Raw genomic sequence first — 22,466 nt, forward strand, 5'->3', positions numbered from 1 at the left:
GACAGAGATCATAGCAGCTTGCTTCAGCAGCAGAAATCTTTTTGCTGTCCTCTACACACTTGCATTTGGGGGAGGGTTTATGATTATTATCTAACTGGGGGTATGGAAAAGTTCAAAGGCAGTTTGTAAATGAACAGGGAGGATAGCTGGGTAGAGACATTAAAACAAAGGTGTGATCTAGTGGCAAAATAAAAAGCAAGAGCTTTCTCTAGGCTCCAGGTCCCAAAGTCCTTAATCTTTCTACCAGAAGAATTTGCGATCTTGTGGAAAACTAACAAAAAATAAAGAGATCTCTTTCCTTCTCCCAATAACCAGTGATCATAAACGATCTGTCAAAAATAGCATCTCAGCGCTGCACAGATCTACTTGATCCCTGTGTGTTGAAAAATATTTATATATTTCACCACTGCTAACCTAGTTCAGATAGTTTGTGGACCTAGCTTGATTATTTTCACCTTGTGGAACAACAAAGTTGTTAATTTAATTCTAATTCAAACTTTTGCCTTACTGCTAATGCACATATTGGGAGAACACCTTTTAGCTTTCAGATTTCAAACCAAATGTAATAATTGTCATGTCTTCCTGAGAGGGAAAAGCTGAATCCACATATTTCCTACGTTATTTCTTCTGTGTAATTTCTTTTGATTTAAAGAAAGATTGCAGTAAGAGAAACTAATGCAAATTCTGTTGTCTTTTGACAAATAGAGTAATCTTGTATTTTCAGACTACAACTTCCAGACCTGAAGACTTCAAGCATTAGAAAAAAACTTGTATTTTTATTACTGTGCCTTGTCTTGTCTCTATCCTTTTAGTTCTTCAACGCCACATGGTTTTAAACAGTGCTAGTCTCAATCTGAGGTTTTTAAAACAAGTCAAAACATCAATCTTGTGGCATCACTAGTAAAGAAATATAAACTCAAGTCTGCATTTTTTACATCAGTTTGCAACTTCTGGCTGCAGAAATTTTCTTTTCAGGAAGCTGCTGGTTTTGGCTGGGATAGAGTTAATTTTATTCATAGTAGCTAGTGTGGGGCTATGGCTTGGATTTGTGCTGAAAAGTGTGTTGATAACACAGGGATGTTTTAGTTATTGCAGAGCAGCTTGCACAGCATCACAGCCTTTTCTGCTTCTCACTTCACTCCACCAGCGAGCAGGCTGGGGGAGCACAAGAAGTTCAGAGGGGACACAGCTGGGACACCTGAGAGCTGACCCCAACTGACCAAAGGAAATTTCACAATCACAGAACAGTCAGGGTTGGAAGGGACCTCTGGAGAGCATCTACCCAACCCCTGCTAAAGGGGGTCTGCTCAGGGTCTCCCAGGGCAGGCTGCACAGAGCCGCGTCCAGGCGGGTATGGGATGTCTCCATAGCAGGAAACCCCACAGCCTCTCTGGGCAGCCTGTCCCAGGGCTCTGGCACCCTCTAGGTAGAGAACTTTTCCCACATATTCAGATGGAACTTCTCGTGTTGCAGTTTGTGCCCGTTGCCCCTGTCCTGTCGCTGGGTACCACTGAAAGAAGCCCAGTCCCATCCTCTTGGTACTCGGTCTTAAAATATTTGTAGAGGTATTTGTAGACATATTTGTAGATAAGATCCCCTCTCAGTCTTCTCTTCTCCAGGCTGAACAGGCCCAGCTCTCCCAGCCTTTCCTCATCAGGGAGATGCTCCAGCCCCCTCACCATCTTCATAGCCCTATTCCATACCATATGATGTCATGGCCAGCATATAAAGCTGGGGGAGAAGAAGGAATGGGGGGACACAGATTCAGAGTGATGGGGTTTGTCTTCCCAAGTAGCCGTTAGGCGTGATGGAGCCCGGCTTCCCTGGGGATGGCTGAACACCCACCTGCCCATGGGCAGTGGTGGATTAATACCTTGTCCTGCTTTGCTTGTGTGCAGCTTTTGCTTTATGATTTAAACAGTCTTTATCTCAACCCACGAGTTTTCTCACTTCTACCCTTCCAATTCTGTGCCCCATCCCACCGGGGGGGAGCAAGTGTCTGCGTGGGGCTTAGCTGTCAGCTGAGGTTAAACCACGACAGGGAATTACAATTTTTTTTCTTTAATTTCAAAGTATTCAGTTAGTTCTTTCTAATGGATACTGCAATCAACATTAGAAACCAACTGGAAGTAAAATAAAGAGCTTGGGTTTGTCTTTCAATGATTATGCATATAGTAGATAAAAAAGGTTGAGCTCTACCACTTTGAAAGCCTTGATGGAGATTATGAACAGAAACAGTTGGTTTAACTATATCATTATACTGTTTCTTTTATTTAATATGCTTGATTGAAATGAAAAAAATCTGGTTTAAGTACATAAATTTCTCCTCCTGTACATCTATTAATTTTAAGATAGATTTACATACCTAGTAAGAACTATTATAAATTGTTTTTCCCTGCAGTTGTAGAGATGTTGTGAGTTCCACAAAAACAGTTTTTATCACAAACATCAAAGAAAAACTAGTATGCACCTAATGAAAAAGAGGTACAGCACTCACTGTATTCTAATATTATGTGAAGTTAAAAAATGAGAAATTTATACTGCATTAAACTAAAAAGCTGGCTAATTGAATGGGCAAAGATACAAAATATCCTTCTGATCAGCAACAAATACATGAAGCAGGCAGCTTACTTCCTAGGATGTGTTTAGCCACGTATTTTACAGCTTACCAACCAAAAGCTTCCCGAGAAAGGGAAAGCTTTCTAAACTGTACCAGAAAAGGACAAATGCTAACAAAAGTCACAGATAACTTAAACCAAGTTAACCTCATTGGTTAAAACAAAGAATTTAAATGCTCGAGAATTAAATCAAATCAATGAAAGCTTTGGGTTTCTACACACATTTCACACGTATCACAGTGAGACCCTGGCACATGCCTGCCACACCAACAGTGGTCATCCATGCCTGTTGTTGCTTTGGAGCTCTCTTCTGGTAATCTGCTTCGACAGGTTCCCCTGCCAACAGGATGGTTTAGCTCTGGGCCACAGCTGGATTTTACCCATAATGTTTAAGGGATGCGCAATCCCAGAGGTTTGAAAAATGTGTCGTACCTAAATGCTTGCCAAGTTGCTACTAGTAGTTCGTGAGCCACTCTGGGACGGTATGTGGCACAGGCCTGGGAGCAGCACTGCTACCATGGCTGCTGGTACCCAGAGGATGCCAGCTCCGCATGACAGTGACCTGCCTCCTGCCCTCAGAGCAGAGCAAGGTGGCAACTTCATTTTCTCCCAGGGTCTGCAGTGACCAGTCTTATAAAGATGACCGTGAACTTCAGGTTCAGAGCTGTCAGCTGGACCTCTCATGCTCCTTGCAACAAGGAGGTCCCTGCCCATTCCTGCCCAGGATCTCCTCATAACTGGATGGGGATGGCAGTCAGTATTACAAACAACCACCAACAGGCTTTTGCTTTGACAATAACTCTCAGCAATATTTACCCTTTCTCCAATACTTCTTTCTCACAGGGAGTGGCCTGCAATGGCTACATCAAGGTTTGTTTGGAGATAAGAGTGTCCCCTGATCTCCTGCCCCTCTTCTGTTTCAAGCCAGCCACTGTGCTGCAAGTTGAATTTCTCTAGCAAAGAGTATGACCCACCAGTAATAAAGTTTACCATGTGGTAGTTCTGGGGGAGATAAAGAGACAATTTCTTTGATCTCTAAATGTGTAACCTGCAATGTGGTGATGGTGAGTCATTTGGCATTTCCTTTTTACTAGAAACCCACCAGTTCCAACTTTTAACTCATTGTCTGTCTTGCTAGGATTGAAACCTGAGCAAGTGAAACACAGTTCAGAGCTCACAAAAGCCTCCAGTCAAGGGGTAGGCTTGATAGCTGGTCACACAAGAGAAGAAATCTATCTGGTTTTATTTCTGGTAAAAGAAGTCATTTTTTGAGAAATTGGATCTATAAAACTGCAGGGCATGATACAACGGTAATAAATGCATAGAAGCTTTCATATTTATTAATTGCACATATTATAAGATAGAAACCAGCCAGAGTAGTTTTCTAAATCGGGATCAGAATTTTTTAAAGCAGCAGCTCTTTTAGCTGCAGCTACTCATACAAAACCCACCAGTGAGGTTTCTGAGTATCGGGAGACTGAGTACTGAATTAGTATTCGAGAAAAGGCAAACAAGACTATCATGTGAAGTGCACAGCTCCTTAAAATTACCTTGTTCATATGTCCCAAGATGGACATTAAAAACAAAAACAAAGCAAGAAGTGACACTTTCTAAGGTCTTGCCCCAAACCAGTCAATAAAAAGCAACTTCTAGAGATCACTTTCTCAGAAATTATTTGCAAGCTTCCATTTAGTGTTCTGAAACATGAATGGTAAGTGGCAAGAAACTGCTGTTATTTCCAGCTTAGAAAGCAGAAATTCAGGCACAGAAATTTTATGTAATTTCTTCAGAACTCACAGAGGACTTGGGAATACAACCCCTGTCTTTAGCCTCAAGATCCTTCATCCATTCTCCAGAAATGGGAGACGTTACTGTAATGACTGTATCGTTTTCCTTTGAGTGGGGGGTGAGTTTCCTACCACCCTATTTTCTTGATATTGAATCTTTGATCTTTCTTGTCAAACTGCCTCTTGAGGCTGTCAACAGGGCATTTAAAAAACAAAATGTGTAAAGGAAAAGCTATGCCACATAGCAGGTATGAAACAATTCTAAGGATTGGTGCAAATATTAAAACATGCCTCCTACATTTAACCTGGCATTTTTCTGCTACACTGGCCAGTGGCATTTCATTGTTTCCTACAAAACTACAAAGGGATACTTACATTTTTCCTTTTGCTTTTATTCCAATAATTAGTCACGACTGACATTTAAAAGCATGCAGGGTGAGACACCCCCATGCATTTTCTTTTGACATTCCTCGAATTAGGCTCAGTGCTAAATGAAAACATTTTCCTGCTCTCTTCCTCTACATTTTTAAATGAATGTCATCCAAATGGTATTGCCATTCAAATGCTACAGTGAAATTCCTTGCATGCTGATAGTGCAGTGTGGGAATCTCTAAAATTGTCCCCCGTAGGTTCGAATTCAGCCCCTGAAGGTTCACTTGAGCTTAATTTCACTAATCACACGGGGACAGTTATTTTTTGCTCTCGCTCAGCTTCTCTTTCACATGCGAGCACACACACCATACACACACACACACTCAAGCTGCATCCCTCCCGTTCTGTTGCACTTAAGTCCAGATTAGCTCTGACCATCCCTGCACGCACGCGGAGAGCGACACAACACCGCGGTGCCTAAGACCATAGGTGGGTCGTTTGCTTCAAGCCAATTTATTCACATTTGCAATGGTAAGATTGATTTTTATCCTGCATTTCTGAGTTTATTTAACTGATTTCAGAAACTGCCACAGAGGTGGGGGCAGAGATCGTCTTCAAGGTTGCTGTCATCTGGAATTTTATGTCCTTCATTTTCTTTCACTCTGTATGCCTGTCACATCGGCTTAACTGTGAGTAGCGTACTAGCCAGTACCTCTGGCATACTGTATATTAATAGAATATTGATATAGCCCAAATACTGTTGTGGGATTCATCATTTGGTAAATCCTCTGCCGTCTGCAGTTTTACAGAGCCGTTTAATTAGCAATTTTACAACCTCCTATTCTCTCATTAAATTAATTAATAATTAAGTTCAAATATAGGCATCTTTAATGTCATAATTATATTTCAGTTTTATGGTCACCAGAGTTTAGCTCATTAGGCAAGGTAGTCATAAACCATAGCTCTATTTAGGGGCTGAGGCACTGATGCACAGGTAGTCTGCTTCTGCTTGGTATTTTTATCCTTCTCGTTTTCTCCTCTTCTCCCACCCCCCCACCCCCCACTTCTCCAGCTCCCCTCCCTCTCATTGCTCTCTCTGCTAGCACTAGCTTTTTTTTCCTGTAGCAGCTCTTTCTCATTCATAGGTAAGGTTTAAAAAATCCCTGACACACACCCCCACAGCCCCCCCCCCCCCCCCCCCCAATTACTCTCTCTGGAGCAGCACAGTGACTCTGAAGCAGCACAGTGATGCTGGCCTGTCGTGGGTCCTGCTTCCTTGCAAGCCTCAGGGACCACCACCTTCAGCCCTGGGCACCCAGCAGTGGCAAATTTTCTGTAGCGTCGTATTGGTGTCGTTGTACTCCTGTTTGACTGTGTGATTTACCAAGGCATGGGACTTAGTAATGGCATTTCACACAATATGATATGTTGTGCGTTGTTTTATACGTAGTGGATTTATTTCAGTCATTATCACTGATTAAACCAGCTTAGTTGAAAAGACAAAGCAAAACTTGGCTTTGAAATTGTTCTTATTTAATTTTGTTTGTGCTCACATAACCCAGGACAGCACTAATTATCTCTTTAGTGTAGCTCATATTTCTAATGTAATTCATATGTAAATTGTAATTTAATTCATATGGGAATGTTTGTGTTCCTTGCATATTCTCAGTAAAGAGCACAAACAGTGAATTAAAACTGTTTGGAAATGAAAACTTCATGTTGCCTTTTTTGAACTGTCTTTGATTTGTTTTGGCTTGTTGTTTCTCTAATGAATTGTGATTCAATTGGATGTCTAAGGCCAACGTATTCAGTCTCCTCTCTCTGTATTTAGGCAGCTTGCTCACTGGCCTGCTTTTCCTCCTGGGTTTGGAAGGTGGGGGGGAGCTTTCTGCATGCTTGGTACCTTCAGAAAAAAAATCATCATGTGATGACTGTTATTAAGAACAAATAATTACGGGGCACATTTGTATGACTACAGAGCCTACAAGCACTGCCTGGCACTATTTGTGCCACTTTGCTCCTCAAACAGAACCACGAGAGCACAGCACGGCTTTATTTCTGGCTCAGCATATCTGATAACATTAAATTAAAATTTTAAGCCCAACCCAGATTTTCCATCCAATAACTTTCACATTTTTATTGCCTTTTAAAACCATCAAACCGCTTAATGCAATGTTACTGCCATCTCTAAAAACTGCTGTTGCCCACAGTGGAGTGGTCTTTTGACAGGGCAAGTCAAAACTTCTGAGTTGTATGAGTAAAGTTTGTATGAGTAGGCCAGCAAAAGTTGTTCCCAGGCTGCTGAATTTTCAGGACAGGTTTGCTGGCTGTACGTGGGAATAACGCAGAGGTACGCCCTAACACCAAAAGCAGAACTAAAAGTCACAGCAAATGCAACAACCTGGGTGTCACCAGGAGGGTGAGCTTGGAAGCACGCGAAGTTACGGGCAGTGGGTGTGAAGTGCTATCAGCTAGTGCAGCAGGCAAGGTGAAGCGAAAGACCTGAAGGAAACAGGAAGGGTAAAAAGTTCAAATGGAGGAATAATTAAACCTGAAGAGCTGGCAAGTTACTGAACGATGACATCAGCTACAGCTTTCTCTGCTGGAATGGCTTTTCACATTTTCAAACTGCACGCACAATATTGGGGAGATAATGAATGTCTATTTCTCATCCTGACGAAGAAGATCTTTGCTCATCCCACGCCAAATGAAGCCACCTGTGCTGTAAGGGCCGAGGCCAGGCCCAGAGCCACTGCTTTACCCCAGCGAACCACCACCTGACCTGCCAGTGGCCACAGATTTGGTGCCACCCCCACGTGCAGACATGGTGCAGAGGACTCATGACGTGATGGTCCGGGAAGCCCCTTCCCATAGATAATTGCGTCTCAGGCTGGTATGCAAAGCCCTCAGGGGAAAAATCCTGAACCCCCAGACATCCTCTCTGTTGCTCCTGGGTGTTGCTGTGGCCAGAAGAGAGGTAGGGCTTTGAGGACTGATATTTGTGTGTTAGTCCCTGCTGCTGTAATGCCGAGCTCTGGGACAGGTGGCCCTGCTCTCGGGTAGGAAAAGTGGCAATTTCCAAGAAAAGAGGCAGAGGCATCACACCCCTCCGCCGACCTCCCCATCATGAAAAGCCCTCTCTATTTTATGGCAATTTTGTCTTTCTTGGGCTTTGGGGACCCCCTGCAAATAAGCTCAGCTCAGGAAGGCGCAGCATTAGGGCACTCTTTAGTGGAGCTGAGCAGAGGGAGGACAACATGGGCAAGAGGGAGCACTGGTCAGTTTGTCTGTGATCGCACAGCCCCCCCGCAGCCAGGTACCCTCCAGGGAGGGATGCTGCCACATCTAGGGCACGCGTTTGAAACACACGTGTACACACACACACACACACGCACACATGCATGCACACTCCCTGTGACGACACAAGAGCTGTCCGAAACTATTTTCAATAATTGATTTGCTGTTTAATTGAACATCATGACTGACTAACATAGCTCATTACTTTACTCATTAGTTAATTATCGGAGAAAGTAGGACAAGTCAATAAAATGGAAGGCTGTAAATTCCAATACTAATTAGCACCATTTCCTCAGAGACATATTTAAGGGCAGATTGGCTACCCGAATGTCCCCGGACCTTGTAGATGAAGGGAAAGGGTAGACTTACCATAAATCTAGATTACCGGCAAGCAAGGCTCGTCAGCAGTAAGTAGTCAAGTACACAGGTGCTGAGCTACTGCCAGGCACCCTGTTTGAACTGGAATATTGGAACGCAAGCAGCACAGAAATTCCTATTTTTAAAAGAAAAGAGGGGGGGCAGGGGGAGTGCTCACACACCAGAGAGTATCCATATTTAAAATAAATTATGCAAACTGAACTACTTCTGCAGAGCACATTTGCTTTCCTAAGATCTCTTTCACAGTCTCTCTCACATGCATTCACTTCATCCTCTCTCTTTTTGGCAGTCCAAATCCTAGTCAAAACATCACTGCATCCCTTCTGGAGTGGACACATTTGTAATGTGACGGTTCTATAATTATATCTCTTATTTCATGTTTTTGAAAAATAAACTATTCCAGTAACTGAAATTATATTCTCCTTTTATTGCTATTATTTTTTGTATTATCTTTAATTTAAAATAAGTCTGAAACACCGTCAGAGGCAGAATTCAATGTGTCCAGCAGAGCTTTAATTGAGCCAAAAAGTGATTTACACAAATAAAGACAGTCTCAAAGACTGGGAGAAAATGAGGCAAAGAGTGTATATATGTATATGCATGTTTGTATTCATGGTATATATTTTATATATACATGAGCTTATATTATTTAAGTATATATACACACATGTATAGAAGTATATGTATGTGTGTATGTACATAAAAAACATGCAAGCACATACATAATGCACACACATACACAGCTACTGAAATATGCCTATATAGGGTTCTTGTTGCTCTTTAGGAGGAAATCAGCAAATTCCTTGAGTTCTGCAGTTTAAAAGCCCCCAGGTCTTACTGGCTGCTTTTTAAAAACCAACACAAGAGGACACACACTATGAAAAGGTTCTGTTGACATACTGGTACATTGTTCAACAGTTTGTCTAAATTAATTATAAAAAACTTCCCATCAGTGGTCTTCCTCTCAACAAACTCCCACTTTTGAAGAACTAGTCTCCAGGTAGGTGAATGAAAACGAAGACCACAAGCATTACCTGGGCTCAGCTAAAGCGAAGAAATCACCCTAAGAATAGCCCTGTCTGGAGCTTTAAATATTTAGCAATTCTAAAAATATATTAACAGATTAATGTAAAAAAAAAAATGCTAACAAATGTCTATTACTTGACTTACTATATTTTCTGCCTGCGGTTCTGATTCTTAAGCCACAAATTGTGATTTATTTTCAAATGTTTTAAAAACGTACCTTGCCAAATTGTTCTAAAGATTGCATGGATTTTTTTAATCAGCAGTTTTGAGAATCTGGCCTCTGGTGCTAATAAAGCAAGACTGAAATTTAGGGCAGAAGGGGAAATGTGGTTGTTTTGCTTAATAAAAAGCTCCTGGTAGAAATAATGCAAGGAAAATTCTCTAATGATTTTAGTAAAAGGTAAAAAAATAAAAAGTGGTATATTATGTACATTTGGGAGGGGATATTTGTTTGGGATGTTCTCTTCACATTAGCAAAGGAACAAAAAAAAATACTCATCATGTAAAATTGGTCTTCTATAGAACAGAGAGGAAAAGGTTTCCCCAGTTAGATGTTCACTCAGTGTAAGCTAGGGCACAAGGTATATACGAACGCTCAAGCACCACATACTTGCTAGCAAGTTGGAAGTTATAAAAGAGAACATTCTGAAAAGCAGGAGGTGTGCTCTCTGCCTTGTTTCCAGAGAGTGCCAAGCACTTTTTGACACAGAGATATTTTTTTTATGATTCTGGTGGGTCACACAGGATCCCTAGCTACGCTTGAACACCTTGGCTACAGAGCATAGGAAAAAACCCCAAACTGCACAGCCAGCATGCTCAGCCTGCAGAAGGGCTCGGTGTACATGCTAGGGATGGAAGCGAGAAGTTTGGGAGAGGACCCAGCCTCAAGCTTTGAGTCCTGCTTTAGAGCCACAAATGGCTCTAAAGCGTACACTGAGGTTTAACATACGCAACGCTTACATCTTACACTGCTGTTTCATACCTACACAATGTAAGGTAATTCTCACCTGCATTTTTAACTCCTTGTCTGTACCTGCTATCAAATACTCCAAAACTGGAGGCAGAAGTTGATTACCAAGTGCAATACCTAAAGTACTCCGTGCCAGCTGATGGTAAATGCGCAGACTGGAAGTGCTGTGGTGAATTTGCAGTGGTCCTCTTTTTGAGATGGGGCCCCCAGGCCCCTGCAGCCTTTAATCAGCTGTAACTGGAGTGAAGCTGTCAGCTCCTGCTTGTATTCTGTCAGCTTCCGTACCACTTAGAGCATCCCTGACAAATGCACAATGCATATTGAACAGTCAATCTGTGAGCAAGCTTTTGATTTCGGAAGAAACTTTCTAAGATTCTACAGGGGAAAACTTGTAAATTATTAAGGAAGAAAATTGTGAAAAACATCTTTTAGTCACACTCCTTTGTTTATGGAGAAACCCAGATGTTGTTTTTTCTTTAGTAGGACGATGAATTGGCTCAGTCCAAGGTAAAATCTCAGGCAGTGTAAGACAGAGCAAGGGCTACTGTATGACAAGGACACCTCTGCCAGCCAAACTGTGCTCACTGTATCATATGTCAGCCTGGCGTCATTAGTAGTATTGCCATATAAATTATTCATACTGAAATATTTGTTCAGTTCTGGTGTGTTCATAAGTTTCCCATTAGGAATTCCAGTTTAAAGAACTTTTCCAGCTGCATAAACTTCCCTACATACCTTTCCCCCCACTCACCTACCTCTGGTGTTGCTTCAACAACATCAGGTGTAAGCGTGACTGCCTGGGATGAGTGACTTTGAGCAAAGCTGTTCCTATATTTCTAAAATACTAAATACCTTTCAAAACAATGCAACCCCCTCATCCACACCCAAGAATTCCTTCCTATGTGTAAATCGTTTGAAGATTTTTTTCCTTATCCATTTCCTTCCCAGCACATGGTGATTTTTTTTTCTTTTTTTTTTCTTTATGGACAGTTTATAGGCTAAACCTATTATTCGCTAATTAAAGGTCCTTCCTCCTCCCCTTGGGAGCTTAAAAATTCTAATATTATTTCTTCACAGAGCTCAGTCCTACAATATCCCTGCTGTAAATGCAGCTAAATCTTAGCTAACGGTGACAAAAATAAGGCCGTGGCACGTCTGAGCAGACTGGAAGAAGGGACGGACACAGCCTCTTTGCAAGTCAAAGCATTCCATAGCATTCCGTTTCCCCACAGTCCCCCGGGTAATGTCATTGCAAGAGGGAAATTATTGTAACATTACAACACTGAGCTCCAATAACCACACTGATCCCTGGGGACTCTGCCATTTGCCGTCCCACAACACAGAAAATTCCCTGAATAGGCTCCTTCCCTAACCCCATTAAAAACAGAGATTTCCCAAGGAGAGGACAGAAACCTCCTTGAGGTTGCTCTAAGAGATAGAGTCCTCATAAGACAGTATTTGGAGGCCTTCTACGCCATTTCTGTAAAATGGGAACGAAAACACTCTGGACTCCTAAAAGTGCCACATGAAGATCATGGCAACCTCATCCAGACAGAAATTAGGAAATGAATTCTAAATTAATTAGAAATTAAATTAAGCATTAGAGTAATTAATATTTATGTGGCACCAATATGTAACTATTTATTACTAGTAGTATTACTGTTGTTGGTGTCACTTTTACTATTTTAATTATTTTTTCATTACTGTAGCACTTCGAAGCCCCTGCCACAGTTGAGACCGATGTTGCATCAGCCAACAGACCAAATTGTTGTCCCTTCCCTAAAGGACTGAGGAGCAATGGAAGCAGTTCTGGTCCTACCAATGCAGAAAGTTGCCTAGTGAAATATGGAAGATTATTTAAAGGAAAAACGTATTAATTCATATTGCTTTCAGTGGGAGTTAGGTGCCTAACAAATATTAAAATCCAGTCCCGGATTAGGCAACCACAGCTAGAAAGAGTATTTACGGGCAGACTCAGCAAACTGAAGCACAAGGCACAGCTTTAAGAAAAAAAAGCAGCGACAAACTTTTGCAGACTTTAAAGCGGGAATGTTTCCAGTCGTATTTAAAAAGAGAAAAAGTTTCACACAAAGCCAGGCCTACCCATTTTGCAGAAGTTCAAGAAGCGAGCAGCGTGCCAAAGAGTCCAAAATGAAGCCACCCATCTCCATTACACATTAAGTAAGAGGCAGGCAAATGAGGAAAGAAATAAATATTTGTGCATATACTTGAAAAACCCTTCTTTCCTGCAGTTAACATTCATCACATTCTCACTGCCTCTCCCAGTCAATCCTCTCCTTCAATTAACCAATAAGTCAATTTGTTCCTTCTCCATCAGAAAAATCCCCCTCTCAGCAAAAAATGCATCACTTCACTATCAGATCAATTCGCCCTTCCTTCTCACAGCTCAATCGATATACTCCTCCTCTGCATCTGCTAAACAACAGGTCAGCTGAAGGAAACCTGCCTAGGAAGCTTCTCTCCTTTTATTTGGCATACTACGTGTGTACAAGTGCCTCGCCGGGCACCTCCTGAGTACGCAGACGTGGCAAATATTTGAAACAATACTGTCGAGAATCGTATTTTAAGACAACAAAAAATTTGAACTGAGCTTTCATTTCCAATAACATGTTCAAATAACTGCTGTTCAAATAACCAGTGGAATTAGATGTTAAACCAGTAGCGCATGCAACATTTCACTATATAAAAACAAACAAAAAGTTGAGGCTGCAAGGACAGACTGCACCTTTTTTAGACAAAGTACAGCTTCAACAAAACATTCTATTCCACTGAACTGTTCTGATAAAAGTAACAAGTGCCCATACACAAAGCTCTAGGCATCCTTACATTGCAAATGGAGAATGTAAAAAAAAAAAAAAAAAAAAAAAAAAAAAAAAAAAAAAAAAAAATTACTGAAATCAAGAATTACTCTAAGCCAGGGACTTTTCATTCAACTTTACCATAAACCATCAATAAAATTCAGTGCATTCAAGACGTCTTTGCAAATCAAAAACGTAATGAAATATGGTATTAGAAAAGCACAAGCTTATCTAAGAGGTTGTATCTTCTGTATGATACACATGTACAGATACAAACCCAGAGACTCCTTCAGCACAGGCAGGCATCCAGCTCTGGATGAAATACCGTTACCGTGTAACTAGACAAAGTGGCAATGCCCAGCAGATTCAGGCACAAAGTGAAAAATCTGAGGAGTTTGGATTATATAAAATAATGCAATTTAGCCAAATTGGTTACGATGCCAATATCAGTACTCACAGCAAAGAAAGGGCAAGAAACTCACTTCCACCAGAAACCACAGGCAAACTACAATAAGCAACAAGCACTCCATCCAGTGATTAGAAATAAATGTGAGATTGTGTTTTGGGGGGGTTCTCCACCATTTAGAAGTGTGAAGACTTAAAAGTATGAACTGCTAAAAGCAACAGGACTTCATGCAATTTTTTAAAAAAGTACTGCTGAGTGTCTTTTCACTTTAGTTTTGTTTTTGGGGTTTTTTTACCAATTCAGTAGTTTGCTTTCTATAGCAGTGAGACTGGATGTGGATGGAGTACATTTTTTACTTCCAGCTGTTTATCAAACTAAAAGTGAAAGCTACCCTTTTTTTCCTCTGTGATCTCTTAAGATTTGTGATTATTTTCATAACTAGAGCACTACTTGAATATTCATGGATAAAAATCCATGTAATAGTAATGAGTTTACCATTCTCATTCGCTAGCCTGTTTCTTAGTCGGTTTTACCATCAATTGATAATCCCAACACAGCAGTCCAAATTAGTCTTGGGAAAAAGTTTTGGCTGAATGTTTTATTTAGGGAAGAATGTAAATTTGGGCCAAGCCAAACTATTCTAAACTTGTGCTGGATTTTGTTAGTAGGTCACCTGAAACAAAAAAGAAAGAAATTCACAGAAGTCAGACTTCCCCTTTCCCTTCCTTCACAACCATGTTTCCAGTTGCTGTCTCAAATTGATGCTTTCTGTTCCAGGGAGAACGAGGTCTCAGTTTAACCCACTTAAATACTTTCTGTGCAACCGCAACTTTAGGCACCAAAATTTCCCTCTTAACACCCAGGGAGCTGTAGTCTCCTATGGGAGCCCAGCTGTTTTTGAGTGCCTTGCAACTGGGCACGTCGCTTGCGTCAAAGAGCTCCCGGCACAAGGGCTCCTCCCTGCAAGGATGCTGCATCTTGGCTCAGGCAGCAACAGTGCTGCCGCAGTGAGCTGGGACCTCGCACCGGACCGCAAATTTAACTCTCCACAGGAGAAAAGAGCCAGAGGTTGAGGTTGTAAAAGATGCTACAAGATGTACAACATTAGAAACCTTTTCAACAGAAAAGCTAGAATAAGATGCAGCTTCTTTCAGACAAAAACGTCTTCACCTTTGAGACATTTAGGCCTGCATGTATAACATATACATACGTATTTCACATTATAAATGTCATACTGTGAACATGTACATATGCATTGCTGATCATTTCTGATACAGCCTCTTTTGAGACCATCCCGCAGAAGCTGAGACTTTGCCAGCGTCAGCACTGCAGTTCAGTTTACCACTGATTTTCTAGGCACAGCAAGTGGAGGTGTTTTTAAGACTGAAAGCTCTGTGCAATCTCTCCAGCCTGACCTTCCATAATATAGACATGAGTTTACTTTGGATCGCAGCTGATTGTACGTGCCTTAAGACTCCAGCATACGGAAATAATCTTGCTTTACTCTGTTGAGCTGCCCTGGGCTGGATAAACACAGTTTTCAGTGTTACCTCAGGGCTGTAAGAGCTGCATGGCGGGGAGGGAGGGGAGGACTAACCTGCGTGCAAGATTATGGAGGGGAGAGAAGAGTGCAGGACATAGGCGGTGCCTACCACACTCTTTGTGATCATCACCCAACAGGTCTTCCTTAACCTGAGAGTACGGGGAGAAAAAGGAGAGGATGCAAGATCTTTTTTTGGCCAAGCAATTTACTTCCACATTGTGTGGTAACAGCAAACAATACCCGTACATCACTTGACCAGAAAGACATTTTCATGCTGTTTCCCTTGAAATCCATATTTTTGTTAACCACAGGGCTTACGGCTTCGCTCCCCTTCCCTGCACCCCCTTCCCTCCCAGCCCCTGGTAGCAGGGAAGGGGTCGGGGCAGCCCGCTCCTGGCCCCAGGGAGGAGGTGGCAGAAGGCTGCCTGTATTTGCCTTGGCCACTTCCCCATGTAATCTGGGTAATAGTGTGGCTAATCGGCAATGCGGAGGAGCCCCCCATGCTGCGATTCACAATGCCGACCCATTCATATTTCATACAATAGGGTATTTAAGTCATCCCATGCCTTGCCGAGGAGATTGTGCTCCCTTTGTTCCAATGTTTTGGGCAGGGGTCTCCTGCCCTACCCCCTCTTTCACACCAGCATATGTCCCAGCTCTTGCCTGCTGCAGCTGGACAAGGGCTGTTGTTTTTGTTTTCTCCTTCGAAACCAATGAATTGACTATGGTGGTGTGAAATGTGGGGTAAAACAGTCCTCCTATGTATGCATACATTAGCCATTTGCTACATTACAACTTCACAGCAAGGTGACCGAGGAGGCAACAGTGTTCGTGCTCTTCCATTTCGAATGGGCAATCTGTTGAGCACAAAAGGAAATAAGAAATAAAAGACTGACTGCACGTATTGTTTCAAAAATGGCTTGCCATGCTATATCAAAGTGACATAAAAGTGCCTCTACCCCAATGTACTGCAACCATAAAGATCAAAACCTGGCCTGTAACAGAAAATTACAGGGTTCACATGTATGGATATTGAATATTAAATTCAGACCACATTCCTGCAATAAAGATTGCTATTGCATATTCACCTTTACTTGCTACCCCTCTCACATTTGGGATGTACTAAACTCAACAGACTCACAGAAGCAATAGGATCTGACCTCATCTTTGTACAAACCAAAACCAAAAATCCCTGCAGTTCAGGATTTACCCCTCATAGGGTGTACTGATCCGTGGATCGGAATTGGCACAGAGGTTTTGCCTTCCTTTGCTAGACTGGACTATCAGCTCTCTTCCAGCCCAAGCTTGCAATAAGTCACATCTCTCCAAAAACTCTTTTGTAGCTTGTACAAAACAAGTCTTGTGGCTCCATTTCTCTCCTGAGGTATAAAGAAATGACACATCACAGGAACTCCCTCAAAATTAATATTACAAGCTAAGTTAAAGTCTGGAACAGAAATACCTTTTTCATTTTTAAGAATAACCCTAAATGCATTATAATGTAATTCAGCTAATTAAAAAGATAGATGTGTTTAATGACAAGCTAGAAAATGTCATTCATTCCTGGTTCAGGTTCATGTTACTCCACGGATGTCACTCCTGACTTTTCTCTTAGAAATGCCTGAGCCGTGTTCTTTGGCTTCAGTTCAGCATTTGGAAGTTCACACCTGTGCTCTGTATTACAATCAACTTTCATTTTTGCTCCTAAAATTGGGGGAAAAAAGGCTTGAGCCTCCGTCTTGAGAGCCAATTTTCCAAAGAAAGCTAAACTTTCTATGAAGAGTTAATTAATTAGAACATGTGCAATATTTTACAGACTTATAAATAGTACTGTTTTGTATAAAGTGTGCAAAAGGAAAAATTTGTACAGCATGCTCATCTAGCTATTTGTGTGCTAACTGTGAAACTAGAAGCCAGGAAATAAAAAATCTTTAGGGGAACAGAGGGCACAACACAGATGTATTTAAAATTTCATTTTGATGATCAAAGAAGTTACAATATCTTCTTTCAACAGCTAACTTTCTGATGTCAATATTTTGAAGCCTCTACTCCACCCCACCCACCCCCTTCTCAAAATCACAGAATAAGAAAACCAAAAAAAGCTTCCCAAGGCTGATCTTTGAGGGCTACTGGCACTCTTGTGTGCAGTAGCAAATGATCGATCTGTACCTCTCCCACTGAAGTAAAGCAGATTTTGTTGAAAATGCTATCGGTAGAATTTATACCACTTGAAAATGATCCTAATACAGCTAAATTTGTAAATGGTTACCTCCCCCAGCACCCAAACAGCAGGGACGCAGCTACAGCAATATAAATGTGCTAATCCCAGCACAATGTATTCCCACATCTCCCTGTATCAAATCATTCTAAAGGGTTTTCAATATACAAGTTAATTAGCTACAATGAAGCAGCAGAGTAACATCTAATGAAGACCGGGGCTTAAAATACCAGAAGTGGCCTGTTGTACCCTTTCCCCTCTCTTTAATATTGACATACTTGTCTGAAATAGGTTACAGATATAGTTCAAATGTTATTTAACAAGGTATAGAAGGCACTTAAAGAACACAATTGTTTTGACTATATTGGAAACACACTGGACATATTTAAATTTGCATATTCAACAATATCTACAAGAATACCACTTCTGTATTAGCACCTCAACATGCTACTGCCATACAGTATCTATCTATAAATATACAGATATACACTTGTAATGCTGAGCAAGAAGATGGTACCATCTTGTTACTGAATGTATAACATTATATTCTAATTACATACTCAATTTCTCATTGCTTAAAACGATCAGTGCATGGGGAAGTAGTTATGTATATTCTTCTCAAAAAAATAAATCTCTCTGAAATGAATTGCACAATGTTAAAATGATGCAAGCAATCAACGTCTGCAAAACACAACTTGAAGAAAGAAGGCAAAAAACAACACAGGAGAGTAAACTTAATTACCTAAGAAATATATGCTACTTTCAGAAACAGGGAGCTGCCACGGTTGCATGTTTCAGATTTAACTAAGGAATGAAAAGCCCTAATTAATTAAACTAAATTCCTGATCCTGACTGGATGTGGGAGTCAATGAGACTTTACCCATGCGAACCTCATTGCTGGAGTGGGACTGAACTCTTCCTTTTGCTGTCTGTCAAGGAGGAAGCTCATCTTGTAATCCCACCACTTCATTAGCACCTTTCCAGAACATTATCTTTGCCCTAATCCTCCTGTCACTTTAGGGATTCAGGGTCATTAGAGCACTTGAAGGGTCGATGTTATTGTCGAGGAGGTGTGAATTGATCACTAAGATGACAACTGGTGACAAGTGTACTTTATTAGTCTGCTACTTTGCCTCTTAATTGCTACTGATTAGCCTGTCTGTTAAAAAGGAAATTTGGGCTCCTTCTGCCCTTGCCAAAGATTACACTGCTTCCCTAACAGGACCATCCAAACAACTTTCCCCCCCTGCCCCCTGCAGTGAGCCCATTTAGACATAGTATATTCTCCCAACTCAATGCAACTATTCACTTGAGTAAAATCAACAAAGTAGGGCCCGTTAACTCTCCCATTACATTTAGTGTAGCTTTTAATGGATAGGAGAATTTCTCTGTTAAAAACTAAAACATTTCCAATTGTTTCTTTTTCTTCCCAAAGGCATGAATAGGATCATCTTTTTTTCCAAAAATCCCATTTTAGACATGGCCATGCTTACTATTTGAATGGATTTCCCAGAGGATGTGCTGGCTCTTGAAATATCATATTGCACTTAAACTACACGTTAAGACAAAGCAGAAAAAAAAAAAAAAATAAACCATGCCTCTTGCCAGAGTTCACATGCTTCAAGATTTAATTGCTGTTGACCACAAGAATTGAATATTGAATCATACAGGGCACATTGGCCAGCAGCGAAGAAGTCCACTCTAGTATTTAGTTTTATAGAGCTTGCTGCTTAAAAAGAGGAAGAAACGAGAAGAAAAAAAAAAAAGAGAGAAAAAAACTTTTTTTTTTTTTTATAACTAGATAGCTAGGATAGTAGAAAAATCTTAGTGTACTGTAAATGTAGGGTCATAGTTGCTTGACAGTGACAATCTTTGCATTGCTAGTGGTTTTTTTTTATACCAGGTTAAACATATCTATAAGGGATCGTGCTTAGCAGCAAGATAATACGGATGCAGATCTCTGTAAGCTGTCTGTTCACTTTTATCAACTGTGATTCAAGAATAACAAGGACAACAAAAAGAAAACAACTCCCAGATCTCCTGTTCCTACTCCAAAACGCACATAGAAAATGAGTCTGTGGATTACACTCCCTTCCAAAAGCAAGTGCTAAACCTAAACCGGCACATATTAAGAGCTTTAACAAATACCTAATCTTGAATTGTGCACTGGAGACATTACAGTATGACTCTAGCTGCTGAGGATGAGTATTTGACCTTCCTGGAGTCACCTGAAGTGTTCAAGGTTATTTTACAGAATCGGTATTACACATCCTAATTTTCAAGGATGACACATTTCCCATGAAGAAAAGCTGATGCGTAAAGTTCCGTGATTGGCTCTTTGAATTTAACTGTGGTCAAAAGAAAACTTCAAACAGCTTGTGCAATAACCTGATCCCTCCCCTCCTCTTTTAACCATGCCTACATATAACATCTGCACAGGCATTTTGTTTGATTAAAAAAGCTTGAAGATGATGGGAACCTTTAATTATTTTTTTATTTGATTTCACTAGGGAAAAATAGCAAATACTTATGGTATTAGTTGTCCAAGAGTATGATTGCTTTTTATAGATAGTTGTACGTGCATAGTCCTGTTCAAGAAAAACAAAGGTTCTTTCACTTTACCTCCACAGGTTAACACAAAGCACACATCTGCTCCTGCCTGGAGTCTTGTTTGGTCTTCTGGTATCACTGTCTTCTGCAAAAAGGAATCCTACTCATTATTTGGATGGAAGTCTCAGTAGATCGTATTTTAAACTGTAGCTACTCTAACTTCACAAGTTCAGGTTTTAAAGCATATTAATTTAATTAAGCCAAGGCCCATGCGTGGTCAATGCAATTTCAGGCTGAGTGACACACCTCAGTTTTGATTAACCAGGACCTAAACAGCTTGGCTTGCCTGAAACAAATTGGCCTGTGTGGAAATAATACTCTTACTGACTACAAGAGGTACTGTGTTGATGGGCAAGATAGCTGGGAGACAGAAGGTATCTGGGAAGTAAACGGGAGCAGGTGAGCACCATCGAGGTCACTTCTGAAACAAATGTCTATGCTTGCTTTACACTGTCTAACAAATGTACCCTTAGGAAATAACCGTTATCTGGCAGTATTTCTGGGAACAATAATTCCTGGACATTCATGCTACAAGAGGGTTACTAAGAAACAAGATACTGCAACGGCATCAAGACAAACTGGTGCAGTGAGATGTGGCTGAGATGTTTCCTTACCATTGTCACTCTGATGATTCAAAATGTGGCTCCCACAGAATGTAATTGTCTTCCTGCAACAGACAACTAGTGAGCAGCCCCTCCGGGAAGGAGACTGGCTGACTAGCCATGATCTACTCATTATGATTTAGGTAAATCATAAGGTCAGGTAGATTTTTGGCTAAAAAAAAATATTTCAGGCAAATGATCCCTGCTTGTCTGGACCACCTTTCCAATGATTTGAGATCTTTCTATTTTACATTAGAAAACACGGACTTTCCTGTTGGACAGCCTTTAAGTGTTAGTAGAAGTGTGTCAGACAGCAAATCGTGTGGTCAAATCATTTCATACTGTTGAGCTCTTTTCTCCAGGACTACTCACAGATCAGAAAGGTACTGTCCTCTTGTTGAAGTTTCAACTACATTAAAATACAAGAAGATCACCTATCTTACAAAAAATAATTCTCAGCAGGTCCAAAAATTCACAGGAACAGCTTTCAGGAAATTCCTGGAAAAGAAGGTAGTGTTTACGTGAGATGGGAAACAGCAGCTCAGAAGAAAGGACACAAAACAGCTTGGGGAGGAGAACCTTAGTGGACTGCAGTGGCTAACTGCTACCTCAGTGGCACGGACAGGACAACACCATGGAGAAGCAAACAGGTGGTATCACCTCTACATCTGGTAAAGAGAATATTGCTACTGAAATACACTGATGTCCATACTTAAAAGATGGAGTAGATAATTTGAAATATTTAAGAGAAGGATCACAAAATTAAAGGGCTGAAAAATATGACCAAAAAAAAAAAAAAAAAAAAGGGAGAAGACTGTAAAATTCTTTTACAGAAAATAGTGTCAAAAGGGAAACTAGGACCTCCTGGCTAAAAGCTGGGAATAGTCATGCTCTGAGCTGAAAGAAGGCATATATTTTTCAGCACAGGGAGGGTATACACATTCCTTTGCAGCAACTGGGCAGAGATTGTTCAATAACAGCTCCATCCTCACAGGCAGAGCTGAACAGTTTTCTCAGAGACTTGCTCTTTTCAAGCAGAGCATCAGCAGATTATAAGGCACCAGAGTCAGCTCCAGAGTGGAACTTCCTGAACTTCCTGTGGCAGAGGCTGTATCTGACGGCAGCAGTGATGAGTTCTAGACTTAGCATCTCTATAGAAGTATCCCAGACCCTACCAATTTCCTCTCACTGCCTGAGTAATTCCAGGGTTTCTTCCCTCCCATAGCCTTGGCTTCCCAACCTCTTGCACTTGTGTATAACACCCAGGCATAATGCACCTACTACACACCCAAGGCCCTCTCACAAACAGCCTTAGTAAACAAGCCTAAGGATGCCATAGCACATGATCACAAAGAAATTAAGGTCGTCTTTTACTAAAAAATATGCTGATACTATGTATTGGTGTTAGCAGGACTTTCGGTTCAAGAGATAGCTGTTTGGATAGGCAAGGCTCATGAAGTCCTGGTCAGATTGATAGCTTAGCTCAGAACTCTGGCATTTGGATTAAAGCAGTATAGAAATGAATCATATATTTGACATTTAAAACACTTTCAAAGGGAACCTTTTCCACTGCCTGTAGTTTCTTAAATCATAGCAGAAAGAACTGCCATGGCAGAACGGTGTGAGAAATTACTGTCCAACTGCTTCTCTGTTTTCCCACATTATGACTGAAGACATTAGTCCCTGAATCATTTTACATCCTGGCATTATGTGCAACAACACTGTGCGTAATAAACAGACGATGCAACAGAAAAAAAAATTTGAAAATTCATTTCTCCTTTCCTTTGAACAACATCTAGAATATAAATGTGGTTTGTGGC

The 22,466-nt window shown here is 41.0% G+C and overlaps 1 long non-coding RNA gene across 1 annotated transcript in view; it reads left to right on the top strand.

The window, feature by feature from the left end:
• The first annotated feature begins 5,159 nt into the window (after positions 1 to 5,159).
• Positions 5,160 to 22,466, top strand: part of LOC114012639 (uncharacterized) — a 32,677-nt gene continuing 15,370 nt past the window's right edge. The window contains exons 1-2 of the long non-coding RNA XR_003555228.1: positions 5,160 to 5,266; positions 5,359 to 5,466. This is a non-coding gene — a long non-coding RNA (uncharacterized LOC114012639). The remainder of the gene's footprint in view (positions 5,267 to 5,358; positions 5,467 to 22,466) is intronic.

This window comes from Falco peregrinus, chromosome 3 (genome assembly GCF_023634155.1).
Source record: "Falco peregrinus isolate bFalPer1 chromosome 3, bFalPer1.pri, whole genome shotgun sequence".
In the NCBI taxonomy this organism is placed as follows: domain Eukaryota; kingdom Metazoa; phylum Chordata; class Aves; order Falconiformes; family Falconidae; genus Falco; species Falco peregrinus.